Source organism: Triturus cristatus, chromosome 7, assembly GCF_964204655.1.
Source record: "Triturus cristatus chromosome 7, aTriCri1.1, whole genome shotgun sequence".
NCBI lineage: Eukaryota > Metazoa > Chordata > Amphibia > Caudata > Salamandridae > Triturus > Triturus cristatus.
Genome location: NC_140590.1, coordinates 537,720,315 through 537,734,151, shown reverse-complemented (window position 1 = coordinate 537,734,151; position 13,837 = coordinate 537,720,315).

Here is a 13,837-nt window from a genome sequence, read left to right as displayed (position 1 = left end):
GTCCTTCAGGTGGATGTGATGGGACTTGTACGCTCTTGATCTCACACATACTCATACCTTACCTTCAGTTATGCTCTTTATAATTTACATGACAACTCCTGCAGGTTCTTTCTTTGAACAGTCTCCCATGAACCAGATGGTATCAGGAAAAACATTAATGGATATTCAATTTACTGGTGCAAGGTGGCACTTCACAGCGTCATTCATGGGGTTTAATGACATTGCATATTAGATCCGAGATTTTTTTAAAGTTCTAACACAGTTGTTGTCTGTTCTGTCACGTTTTTATGTGCTAGCAGAAGCACTGAATGTGAAGGATTAGTCCAAAAGATAGGAGAAATACCTCTGGTTGAGAGGATGGAGGGTATTAAAAATCTGTGCAAGCTATCATATCCATGAGGCGGAACTTTACTAAAGGTAAGAAACTTGTTCTTCTAATGGATATTATCTCTTCCAGTTTCCTTACTTTGGACTATTCTCACAGCACCTTCCAAAGGAGTCGGGTTGAGTTCTACACAAACTCATGAAAAGAAAGAATGAAGCAATGTCCCACCACATTGAGACTGGTTGCGATCCTTTACATCCAGGTAAAAATGCGTGTAGACCGAGAAGATTGCAGAGCATATAGTTGCTTGGCAGATCCACTGAACTGTGACACCTCTCAAAATGGCATAAGTATGCGTTCTCCAGCATTGTATCTTTTTATAGATTCACATGCTTGAATCTTCCCTGTCGTCATGGTGGGAGTCTCACGGTAACAGTAGAAATAGTAGTAATGAATACATTACATAGACCTCCATAGAGAGAAAATTCATTTGAGCACTCTATGGACCTCATTTAATAACATCCAAAGTTCAGCCAATCACAGCAGAGACCTCCGAGTAACCCTCTCCACAGAGCCACCACACCTCAGATTTCTCAGCGCACGTTGTGTGATTGGGAGTCTCTCTGAGCTCTGCTCAGTGACAGCTCAAGGTATTTCTTTCACAATTTCAGATAAAAAAGGGTTGTTTAGGACCTGTAAAACCTGTGGGAAATTTAGACTTTTCTCAGAAGATCCCCACAAGCAATGTCTATATTGCCTCTACCCTGACCATAAACCCAGGGAATGCAAATACTTCCGAACCTTCTCTGCCAAGACCCTTAAGTATAGGGAAGGAAGACTGCTCCTCTGTCTCCAGAAGAAAAAAGCTGTTTCTGAATCTGGCTGTAACACTGAGGAAAACCCCCATTCTTCCTCCAGGAAAAGAAGGCAGCTCCTCTTCTCACCAAGGGGACTCCAAGAGATCTAAATAGTAGGAAATTCTGAGGATTAACGCCACAGAAAACAGGTAGAAGGGGCTTTAAATCATCTTCTGCTCCAGTTTCTACTTCTCTGACTCCTGTGAAAGATCTTCCTTCTCATCCGTTGACGGCGTCGTCGATGAAAGCTATCACTGTCGGTAGACCTGAGGTGATTTCTTCGCTGTCGACAGCTTCTACAGGGACGGCGACAATGTTGACGGTCACAATGTCGACGGTTGCTGCGTCGACAGGCCTGCAGTTGACTTTGACGACATCTCCGTCGACGAGACCTTCGTCAACGAGTCTTCCTCCGCCGATGTGAATTTCTCCATCTACTATCACTCCGTCGACGACGCTGTCCTTCTTTCTGCCGATGGTGGTGGCATCAGGCCCATCGACAGGAGAAAAAATGTAATCTGAAAGAAACAGTTAGTTATAGATTCCTTACCTTGGAATTACCCCCAGGCGTCAGACTGGATCCATAAAGTTTTTCGTCAGCAATACTCTTGCGTGTCGGAAGGTGGCGTCGGCCGACTTCGCGTTCGTCGTTGGCGTCGTGGTCGCCGGGATGACGTCACGGTAGCTACATAGACGCCGCCCTCACGCACTGACGTCAGTTCTTTCTTTTTCCTTGCCAGCAAGCGCAGATCCGGAGAGAGCAGTACCCCAATCCCTTTTTGACTGCCTTTTTCTTGACTTTTGTTGACATTGACTCCTGGTGCATGAGGGATGCCCGGCTTCAAGGCTTGCGGTTCCTGTAGCCGACTGATGTTGGTGACGGATCCGCACCGCCTGTGCCTCTTCTGCCTGGTGCGTGACCACGACCCCAAGTCGTGCTCCAACTGCCGGACCATGAATCCGAAGCCTTTACGGGAGCGGTCCCAAAAGCTCCTGGAGGCCCTGCAGTCGGCTGTGCACCGTTCAAGGTCCCCGTCATGTAGGAGGTTGAGGGACCGGTCACCATCATCACTCTTCATCCAAGTCTTCACACTCGGGGTCAGGTAAGTCGAAGCGCAGGAAGTTGACGAAGCATCGTCACTCTTTGACTTCTCCCCGTCCGTCGGCCGACGCGACGAGGGGTGCGTATGGTGCCCCTCCCGCTGCTCTGCATGCGGGGCCTGAAGGGCCTACTCCAGGCTTCCCTTCCTTCTCGGGACCCTGAGCGACTCCTGTCCAGCTTCGTCAATTTTGCGATGCGAAGCGATGCATGCCATCTTTGGGCAACCCACTCCCGCTGGCGCACCTCCGGGCCCCACAGGCTGGGCTGGGGGCCCTGGGCCTTCGACACCGGCTGCTCCAGCCCCAGCACCGCAGGGTCAACTTGGAGCCAGGCCAGGATCCGCATCGGCGCCAACCTTGTTACACCTACCCCGGCGCCGATTCCAACTGCACCACGTCCGCAATTGCCGTCTTCTGTGTCCCCAGCCGACCCGGCCTCCACCTCGAGGTAGACACGGAGCCAGACCGGCATCGACCGACGCCGGATCCGGTGCCGACGGGTACTTTTGTGCCCCTGTTCTACCCTGGCTCTTTGAGACCAGTAGGCAGCTAGAGGAGAGTGAGGAGGGTTGGGAGGGGTCTGGAGACCCTTTAACTGATCAGTTAGGTTATGAACCGGACTGGAGAGAGGAACTGGGGGAAGCCAGTGGTCTGGATTCCTTACCAGACCCTTACCAGACCCTGGCATGTTGTCTCCTACTGTGGCCACGGAGGAGGGAGTGTCGTACGCAGTGGTGTTGCGGAGGGCGGCCAAGGCTCTCAGCCTCGAGCTACCTACGGTGGCAATCAGGACTAACCTCCTGACAGAGGTGCTTCAACCGGCAGCGAGCTCTTCGGAGACCCTGCTGCCGTTTAATGAAGCCCTAACAGACATCCTTTTGGGCACCTAGTCCAGGCCCAACATGGGGGCTCCTGTGGACAGGATGATTGCCCTACGCCACCGCCTGGCCCCGGGCGAACCCACTTTCCTCTCCCAACACCCCACCCCTGAGAGCTTGGTGGTCCAAGCCTCCACTTCCTAGGGCGCATTCCCTACCGCTCCACCTGGTAGGGAATCCAAAAAGCTGGACCATCTTGGGAAGATGTTTTCTTCCTCCAGCTTAGGACTGCGGTCGGTAAACACTGCATGTCTGTTGGGCCGTTACACCCACTCCGTGTGGACACAGTTGCGCAAGTGCTGCCTCAGTGTCCAGTAGAGGCCTGGGCCTTAATCTCTCGGGCAGTTGCCGAAGGGAGAGCCTCAGTGAAGCTTACCATTCGCTGTGGGCTGGATGCCTCCGACTCACTAGGCAGGACGATTTCCACGTCGGTAGCCCTTCGACGCTATGCCTGTTTGAGGTCGACTGGAGTTTCAGGGGATGTCCAATCCACTCTTATGGACATGCCCTTTGATGGCCGTTGCCTATTCGGCGCAAAGGCAGACAACGCCCTAGAGCGCTTTAAGGACTCTTGGGCTACGGCCAGGTCCTTGGGCCTCTCCACCACCAGCCCTGTGCAGTCTGCTTTTCGCCCCTTTCGTGGCTACGGAAGGAGTGCCCCGCCACGTCTCGCTCAGAGCCACAGGCCGGCGTAAGCTGTTCAGCCCTACTGTGGATGGTTATGTGGGAACCACCTCCGTGGTTCTGGGGGCCAACAGGTGGGCAAGTCCACCACAGCCCTCTTTGCAGCAGCCTCCAAACCTTCCTAGTCCCACCTTTCAGGGCCACCAAACGCCAGTGGGCTGCAGGATTTGCCATCTCCTTCCCCAGTGGTGCACCATCAGGTTGGACAGGTGGGTTTTGCAAATAGTCTAAAGGGGCTACTCCCTCCCCTTCGAGACTCCCCCTCCCGCCATGCCACCTCAGTACCATCGCATGTCGGAGCATCATCTGGCCCTTCTCCAACAGGAAGTTACGGCACTCTTGGCCAAGAGAGCCATCGAGCGAGTTCCTGTCCTAGAAGTAGGTCGTGGTTGCTATTCCCACTACTTTCTGGTGCCCAAGAAGGACAAAGGCCTGCGCCCTAGCTTGGATCTCAGGAACGTCAACCGTTTCCTCCGGAAGGAGAAGTTTGAAATGTTGACGCTAGCTCTGGTCCTGTCTGCCCTAGAACCTGGAGACTGGATGGTAGGGTTGGACTTACAGGACGCTTATTTTCACATCCCCGTCCTGACGGCCCACCAGCGTAAACTGCACTTTTAGTTTACTGTGCTCCCCTTTGACCTTACCAGCGTCCCTCGGGTTTTCACGAAAGTGATGGCAGTGATCACAGCTCATCTGCGCAAATCAGGGGTTCCAGTCTTCCCCTATCTCGATGACTGGTTGTTGAAGGCGGGCTTGCCCCAGGCTGTCGTCTCCCACCTCCAGACTACGGCTGACCTCCTGCATTCGCTGGGATTTTCCATCAACGGGCCGAAGTCACACCTGACTCTCTCTCAAAAGCTCCTCTTCATCGGAACGGTTCTGGACTCAATGCAGTTGCGGGTCTATCCTCCCGAACAGCGAGTCCGGGATATTTGGGCTATGATTCTGATCTTTCAGCCTCTATCCCGGGTTTTGGTCAGGATGGCCCTCAGGCTACTGGGCCTGATGGCTTCCTGCATCCTGCTGGTGGACCATGCCAGATGGTATATGCAGGCTCTGCAGTGGGACCTGAAGTTCCAGTGGGCACAACATCAGGGGAACCTGTCCTATTGCGTCCAGATCACAAAGGGCACTCTACATCAATTGCAGTGGTGGCTAACAAACCAGGATTGGGTTGACGGCAGATCCCTCTCCCTTCCTCAACCAGAGTTCACAGTGGTGACCGATGCATCACTTCTGGGATGGGGTGGCCACATGGGGGAGGCGGAGACCAGAGGCCTCTGGTCTCCGGCGGAGTGCGGGCTCCATATCAACCTTCTGGAGTTTCGGGTGATTCGTCTTGCACTCAAAGCATTCCTTCCCTCTGTCCGGGGAAGAGTAGTGCAGGTGTTCATAGACAACACCACCGCCATGTGGTACTGCAACAAAAAAGGCAGGATGGGGTCGTGGACCCTATGTCAGGAGACCCTTCGCCTCTGGACATGGCTGGAACATCAGGGCATATCCCTGGTGATTAAACACCTGTCAGGTTCCCTGAACGCCAGGGCGGACAAACTCAGCCGCAGTTGCATGATGGATCACGAATGGCGTCTTTCAGCAGTGGGGAGAGCCTTGGTTAGATCTATTCGCCACCAAAGAGAACGCACAATGTCAGCAGTTCTGAGCATTGGAATTTCCAAGGTGGAGCTTGCTAGGCGACGCTTTTCGTCGCAAATGGAGTTGCGGTCTTCTATACGCCTTTCCGCCTATACCACTTCTGCTCAGAGTGCTGAAGACGATCAAGCGCGACCGGGCCCAAGTCATTCTTGTGACTCCGGATTGGGCACGAAGAGTCTGGTATCCCGAGCTGCTCAACATGGCCATCGACCCTCCGATCAGACTGCCTCTTCGGGAGGATCTTCTTTCGCTTCAGCTGGGTACGGTCCTCCACCTGAACCTGTTCAGCCTCCACCTCCTTGCGTGGAGATTGAGCGGCGGCAGTTGACGTCGGTTGACCTGCCTCCCGAAGTCTGTGATGTTATCTTAGCAGCCAGGCTTCCCTCCACTAAGACGGTATACGCCTGCAGATGGAACAAATTTGTGGCATGGTGCACAGCAAAGGCTGTGGATCCCCTTTCCGCCCCTCTTTCTGAGGTTCTCTTGTTTCTCCTTTCTTTGGCCCAGCAGGGCTCTGCTCTGGGAACTCTAAGGGGCTACCTCTTGGCCATTTCAGCCTTCCTTAGGCTTCCTGATCAGCCTTCACATTTCAAGTCCCCTGTTGTAAATAGATTCCTTAAGGGGCTCAAAGGGAGTGTGCATAAGATATGTAAGAATCAAGTTCAAGTCCCACTGGGGCATTACAAAGGGGACAGGAGGAATAAGATGAGTAATGTCCTCCTGTTCCCTTCGTAATGCCCCAGTGGGACTTGAACTTGATTCTTACATATCTTATGTGCGCTCCCTTTGAGCCGCTACATAACTGTCCCCTAAGGCTTCTCACTTTGAAAACTTCCTTTCTGATGGCCATCACCTCTGCAAGCAGGGTGAGCGAGCTACAAGCTCTTTCTTCCAAGACTCCCATTCTGGCTGTCCATCCGGACAAGGTCGTCCTTAGAACTAGACCTTCCTTTCTTCCCAAGGTGGTTACTTCTTTCCACATTGGCCAAACCATCACTTTGCCCACCTTCTTTCCGCCTCTGCATCCTTCAAAACAGGAAGAGAGGCTCCACCGTCTGGATCCAAAATGTGCGCGTTGCCATCTACTTGGATCGCACCAAACAATTCCGGGTGGATGACCAGCTCTTTGTTGGTTACGTGGGTGCTAAGAAAGGTAGGGCCGTGCACAAACAGCCCATCTCCAGGTGGGTCGTTCCATGCATCAAAGCTTGCTATTCTTTGGCAAAGAAGGATCCTCCAGTGGGACTGCGCGCCTATTCCACCAGGGCGACGGCAGCCACCACTGCTTTGGATGGGGAGTCCACCTTAATGACATCTGTCAGGCAGCTACGTGGGCTTCGCTGCACACATTCACCAAACACTACTGCCTAGCCAGCCCTCAACGATCCATTAGGGCAATTCCCATAGTGGATTACTTATGGCAAGAAAGTCTAAAACTGAGGCGGACACCAGCTTCTATCCGAGTGGTAATTCCGAAACTGGGCAAGAAGTACAAAGCCCCGGATAATTCACCCACATGCCTCATCGGTCATCCTAGACCCAATTCTTTAATCATGCAGGCCACACAAAGAAGAGCTAAAAACCCAGCATTTCTGTGTTCTGCACCTCCGGATAAAGAAGGTCGAAGGCTGGATAACTTCGGGAAAAGGTTTTCCGCTCTAGCGGCTACCTCTATAAGAGTCTCCCAACGCTATGGCCATTCTGGGAAGATACGACCGACAGATGTGGCCGGTCATCTCTTCACTTTTAGAACATCTGAAGATAAGAAAAAGGAAGCAAAGGATATATGATCAGAAGGAAAAAGGGCTCCCACTGAAATTATAGAGATTGCTACGGATAGCTCTTCTACTTCATTTCGTCAAATGGCGGAGCAGCGGTGTTGAGGTGTCAGGGGTGGCTGAATGCAACTAGCTTCCGTCCTGAGGTTTAAGCTAAGGTGCTAGATATGTCTTTAATGGTGAATGTTTATTTGGCAGTCACATAGATGAAGCCCTTCAGTCTATAAAGAAGGACACAGACACTGCTAAATCCTTAGCAACGCTATAACAACGTCCTTTCGGGGCAGAGTTCAAGGGCAGTTTGCACCCAAACCGCAGTCCCAACAGCGGTTTCAACTTTACCTGAAAAGCACCTATCAGGCCTACAATCAACCTTTTAGGTTCAGCACTGCATCGTCCTATTCACGGCCCACTGGTCATAAAAGGCAGCAATCTGACGGAAGATAGCAGGATTCGAACAAGTGGCAATGAGTTTCTCCAGGCACCTTCCACTACAGTCCCACAACAATTCGAGCCAATCTGCTCAAACTTCTTACAGAAATGGATGTCCATCTCGTTGGACAAATGGGTTTTGGATGTCTTCCGTCACGGTCACACCCTAGATTTTGTACAGTATCCTCCGAAGGTACCACATCGTCATCTACCAGATCTCAAGTGGGAAATAAAAACTCTTCTTTCCAAACGCTTCATAGAAAAGGTACCCTTACATCAGCGCAATCTGGTGTTTATTTCCCATGTCTACTTAATTAAAAAGAAGACAGGAAAATGGAGGTAGTTCTTGGACCTCCAGTTACTGAATAAATTAATCTAAAATGAATCTTTCAAGAACTTGTCTCTGCAGGAAATCCTACTTCTTATGGAAAAAGGGGATTATCTGTCATCTCTCGATCTTCTTGATGCTTATTTTCACATCCCCATTCATCCCAAGCATCGAAGATATCTCAGGTTTGAAGTGGTGGGTACTATTATCAGTTCAGAGTGCTTCCCTTCGGTTTGAAGTCGGCCCCCAGGGTCTTCACCAAATGCATCGTTCCGATAGCTACCTTTCTGAGACGTTCAGGTCACCAGGTATTCCCCTACCTGGACGATTGGTTAATAAAAGCTCCTTCATTTCAGGAACTCTACTCAAACTTGTCGGAATCTTTTCCAGTCTCTGGGTCTTCACATCAATCTAGAAAAGTCTTCTGTCATTCCTCCCAACTCTCTGACTTTCCTAGGAGCTTGCATCTATACAAATCTCGGCAAGGCCTTTCCGACTCCCGAAAGAGTCTTGTGTCTCTCAGTTCGGGTGGAGATTGTGCCAGGGGTCCACAATCAGTGGGCCGACTCACCCAGCAGGGTGTCCTAACAGTGCCACGAATGGGAGCTCAACGACCAGATGTTGCAGATGGTCTTTCGGTCTTGGGGCTTCCCAACATTAGATCTGTTCGCTAAGTACCTCAACAAAAAGAGCACCTTTTACGCAGGCAGGACTCCTCATCCGGGATCGTGGGGAGACGCTTTTCTGCTCTCCTGGACAGAAAAATGTGCCTACGCCTTCCCCCCCGTTTCCTCTCATTCCTCGAGTTTTCCAAAAAATGAAACAGGAGCCGTGCCACATCATTCTCATTGCTCATGGGTGGGCAAGGCAATTTTGGTTCACAGAGCTACGTCGCCTATCAGAGTGCACTTGATTCTCTTTTCTCTGAGGAAGGATCTTCTTTACATGGGGCAAGTGATTCATCTTCAAATTCCCTCTCTTCACTTGTTGGCTTGGCTCCTCACTTCATTGAATTTGGGAATTTGAACATACCGAATGATTGCAAAGCAATTTTACAAAATTCCTGAGCTCCTTCCACGCTCAAATGTTACTCTCCAAAATGGAAACGGTTCTGTGTGTGGTGCAGTGCTCATTAGTTACATCCACTTTCATCCGCACCAGAACAAGTATTGCCCTATCTCTTGCACTGAGCCAAGGCGGGACTCTCGCATTCTTCCATTAAAATCCACCTTGCTGAAATTTCTAGATACAGATGACGTCTAGATCAATCTCCGTTGTGGTCTCATAGACTTATTAAGGAAGTTCTGAAATGCCTCTTTAGGACCTACCCACTGGTGAAATCCCCTCCTTTGCTGTGGCAATTAAATACGGTCCTGTTGAAACTAATGTGTTCTCCATTTGAGCCTATACACAAATGTTACTTAAAATTTCTCTCTTAGAAGGCGGCCTTTCTCTTGGCCATTACGTCAGCCAGACTTATCAGCGAAATCCAGGCATTCACTATAAAGGAACCATTTCTTCAATTTCTAGAAGACAGGGTTATTCTACTTACGAATCCTTCTTTCATACCAAAAGTACCATCGTCTATCACCTCAACAAGCCTATAATTCTGCCTACATTCTTTCCAAATCCGTCCTCGGTGGTGGAAACATCTCTCCATTCTCTGGACATTAAATACTGTTTGAAATGTTATCTACAAAGAACAAGATTCTTTTGCAAGTCTTCCCAACTGCTGGTTTCTTACTCTGCGCCCAGGAAGGGACTCGCCCTAACTAGGGCCAGTATTAGGGGTGGGCGGTATTTGCGTAGTCGCGGTATGCAAAGCTCCGCAAAATGGTAAAAAATATCCGCGAACATGCAGAAATTCCGCGAACACACGGAATTACTTGTTCGAGATGCTTTTTTCCTGTTCCTAAACGCTGTTTGTGTGCTCGGGGGACAATATCTTGCGAACACGCATTTTGAGAATGCGAACAAGCAAAAAATTCCGCGAAGCCGCAGAATGCAGAACTTTGGCCGATTCCACGTTCTCCACGGAACGCGAAATTACCCAAATTCCGCAAATTCCGCGAGCGGAACGGAATTTACCGCCCAGGGCTAGCCAGCATTGCTCGCTGGGTCACTTCAACTATTGTCTTCTGCCATGAGAAGGCTGGACATTCATAGCCTGCAAGGGTGCAGGCCCATTCGACAAGAAAAGTCACAACTTCTTCAGCCCTGTTTGCGGGGGCTTCTCTCCCTGACATATGTAGGGCAGCAACGTGGGCGAGAACGCGCACGTTCTCAAAGCATTACTGCCTGGATGGTTGGCAGAAGGCAGATATAGCCGCGGGAAAAGTGGCTCTTCGTCATCTCTTTGCCTTAGGTAGGAGGCTTGTAGCCATCCTAGGGGCATATTATCAAGACAGGCGATAAAATTATCGCCGCTTTAGCGGCAGAAAACCGCCGCTAAAACGGCGATAATGGGCTTGATAATATGCTCTATGGAATTCCAATTGAAGCCCATGTTAGATGTGAAGGACGTCTAACATGGGCTTCAATTGGAATTCCATAGAGCATATTATCAAGCCCATTATCACCCTTTTAGCGGCAGTTTTCTGCCGCTAAAGCGGCGATAATTTTATCGCCTGTCTTGATAATATGCCCCCTAATATCTTTATTTACTTATTTTGTTTATTCTTGTATATCTATTTGATTGTTATTTCTACTTGCAATAAGAGATTTTTGGTTATGTATATATTCTTCCTGCCTTCATTGTTACTTCTTTTTATCAATATACTGCTCTTTAATCGGATTCAAGCATGTGAATCTATAAAAGATACAATGCTGGAGAAAAAACAAATTACTTACCCATACACTCTGGTTCTCCAGTATTGCTATCTTTTATAGATTCACATGCGACCCCCCCTCCTCCCCGGTTAGGCTCACCATTCTACCTCATATATATATATAATTGTATATATAACTGTGTGGGGGGTGTGCTAAAAGGCATGTTTTATTAGAAAACGTTAGCTGAAAAATCTTTCACCTGAAGACATCCAACTTTTTAGAATCTTTATCAGGAGTGCTGCAAAAATTGTTTTGTCTCCACCTAGACGAAGAAGATGTCTGAACCTCGACTTTCAGAAGTAAAATGCTGCGACTTGGTCTGTTGGTGCTGGTCTGTATTTTCTGATCATGAATTTAAGCACTGCAGTGCCCAATGGTTTTTGTCCTTTGAGTTTATCTGTAAACAACTCATTGAAAGATAAAAAATACTTTCCAGATGTTTGTCTACTGGTCAAACCTACTATGAAAAGTGATTTTTTATTTATCTCCATATAAAAAGAAATTGCCAAAATCTCTGTGGAGGAGCTCCCCAAGATTTTTAGAACAAGGACCCGGTTTTTAGGTCTCGCCTGGCTATCGCGTAAGCGATCGCTCAGCGAGACTTATGTAGGGGCTTCAGAAAATGCTCCAAAAGGCTTCCCAGGCGGATCGGGTGGCGGTTACGCGCATTCCATTTGCCATCAGCTACTTCCTGCGCGTGCGCCGCCTCACGCATTCAGAGAGATTTAGTAAGGGGCACAAGACCTTAGGAATGCGGTTTATGGCCAGTGCATGTGAGGCATTCAAGCGCAAAGCTGGCATCTGGCATCGGACTTGAAAGCAGCAGACTGCTTTTGCCAGCGCGCGCTCGGCCTCACTTCCTGCATCCCCTCTTACAACAATTAACTTTCGTTATAACTCACACCCCATATGCTCGTTTCCTCCCACCCTTCCTTTGATGTCCGCTTTTCTTGTTGTTTACAAACCACGCCACACACTGCTGCACGCCACACGCTGCTGCACGCCACACACTGCTGCACGCCGCACACTGCTGCACGCCGCACACTGCTGCACGCCGCACACTACCGCATGCCACACACTGCTGCGCACACTGCTGCATTACACACTGCTGCATTATACACTGCTGCACGCCGCACACTGCTGCACGCCGCACACTGCTGCACGCCTCACACTGCTGCACGCCACACACTGCTGCACGCCACACACTGCTGCATGCCACACACTGCTGCACGCCTCACACTGCTGCACGCCTCACACTGCTGCACGCCTCACACTGCTGCACGCCACACAGTGCTGCATGCCTCACACTGCTACACGAAACACTGCTGCACGCCACACACTACTGCACGCCGCACACTGCTGCACGCCACACACTGCTGCACGCCTCACACTGCTGCACGCCTCACACTGCTGCACGCCACACACTGCTGCACGCCGCACACTGCTGCACGCCGCACACTGCTGCATTCCACACACTGCTTTTATGCGAGTTTACGCTACCGACATTGTAAATGACAATGCCTTTTATTTGTTTTGAAACCAAAACATAAATAAAAGGCATTGTAATTTTACAATGCCAATAGCTCAAACTCTTATAAATGCGAGACCTATTGCATTGCAAATGCTTGTTACAGTTTGTTGTGTGCTGCGGAAAAACACCAAATCTTACAGCTTTTCCTTTGACATTCCCTGTACGCCAGCAAGTTTGTCACATAATTCTTTTTAAAAAATCCTCCCACTTTGCAGTCAGAGATAAAAATGTAAAAAACAATCCCCTGGTTAAAGAATAAGCAACAATTTGTCAGAAAACATAGCCTGATATTTGACCTCTGTCTTTGAAGCACCAGCAAATGTGCCAAGATAAACACATCATTTTAAGGCATTTTTATTCAGTGCTTGGACTCTCTTGACCCACCAAAAATCGTATTGACCCACAGTTTAGGAAGCATAGCTCTATGGTGTTCTTTAGACTCACTTAGTAGTGACATAGTCTGCCTTTGGTTAGTTGTCCAAACTATTGGCATTGTGAAGATACATGAGAATCTAAAAGTTGTAAAACATTACCAGTCCATCCTTACCGTCATCAACACTATCTATTTGAGTACCCTGTGGCCACATCAAATAAACTTTGGATTACATAGTTAATAGAAACCATTGCAAAGCACCATAAACACTCACAATTGAGTACTGCAGTAAATAAAATAATACATTAAAAGGCAGTTATTAAAACACCATCATTTAAATAGAATTAATTTCTGAGCCACATCTTAGTAAACTTTGATAACTGTTTTGTCTGCCTTCGGCAATGAACCTTTTAAATGTATATGTACTATTGGGGTCTGACCACGCAATTCTATTTATATAAAATAGTTGTAACTATTAGTTTATAGCTTTTAAAGCAGCTTTTAGTTTAGCTATAGTACTCGTTAAAAACTTTACAAAGCTGCTTGCTAGCTGCATATCTGTCTAACTGAAGCATTTTTAATCACCTAGACACAGAGCCTAATTACTGAGTGACAAAATGGTTAAATAAAAAAAATGGTTCGCTCAGAACTGGTGCTTCTACACTGCATGAAATATGCACCAGAGATTCCGCTTTTTTTTGTGCTTTTTTTTTCAATTTATGGGTCTACTACCATTCAGAGATTCTGTTTTATTATTGCAGAGCCTGCGGTGAGATGTGGACTTAATACCACTTCATTCTTGTTTATTTCCTCAACATCAAACAGGCCGAATATGTAAGCCTGAAAATATTTTTTTAGGCTTAAAGACTCGCTCCAGTGAGGTTAGGTTTCAAATTACCCTAAACATGAGGCGCTAGTAAAGTGTCATAGTACTTTAGTGTGATACAAATTTTGTTATCACGATCAAAAGACTATAGTCACAATTCCTTTTTTAAATATATTTAAATTGTGCTAGATATAAAAAGAGTTCCAAATGCCTAGTATGAGCTAATGATTACTCATTTG